Here is a 578-nt window from a genome sequence, read left to right as displayed (position 1 = left end):
CAGAATGGCTTTACTATTATCTACTTCCTCTTATGTGTCCTATACTTAACTTGTGATTACGTTGTAACTCATGCTACATTCCTCAGTTTATTTCTTATCTTTCTAAATCCTGTTTGCCTCTAGCATCTTAAGATCACCATCTCCTAAAAAGGCTTCTAGCTATTTATATCTTTAAAATTCCTAATCTCTGTAAGCTATAGTAAAATATGCTAACACTACAACATTCCTTAAACTTTTAGCTTTTAACTATTCTTAATTACTCCTAAACCCAGCAAACTTCTTTTGCCATAAATATTTCCCTCACAAACAGGTCTCAGATAACAATCCTTCCCATGGCCTCAAGCTGCCGCCTATGTGCTCATCCTGGAACATTTCTTTGTAAAGATCCTTGAACAAATGTCAGTGGTTACTTTATAGATTATTTTCTGGGCACAACTGCAGAAGTCTTTGTGCTTTCTCATGCTTCTCTCAAAAACAGTAAGCACCTTAACATTCTTACCAGCCAACTGAAGAAAGGAAAGAACAAGTCAGAATCACAAGACCTAACTCCTTCATCCCAGGACTGTGCCTGCGGGATG

At 37.2% G+C, this 578-nt stretch overlaps 1 protein-coding gene across 1 annotated transcript in view; it reads left to right on the top strand.

Moving 5' to 3' along the window:
- TEX11 (testis expressed 11) overlaps positions 1-578 on the top strand; it is a 191742-nt gene that overhangs the window by 24531 nt on the left and 166633 nt on the right. The gene's annotated exons all lie outside the window — the stretch shown is intronic.

This window comes from Bison bison, unplaced genomic scaffold, assembly GCF_000754665.1.
Source record: "Bison bison bison isolate TAMUID 2011002044 unplaced genomic scaffold, Bison_UMD1.0 scf7180017864537, whole genome shotgun sequence".
Lineage (NCBI taxonomy): Eukaryota > Metazoa > Chordata > Mammalia > Artiodactyla > Bovidae > Bison > Bison bison.
The sequence above is the reverse complement of the archived record's forward strand: the minus strand, read 5'-3'. Positions and strand labels throughout refer to the sequence as shown.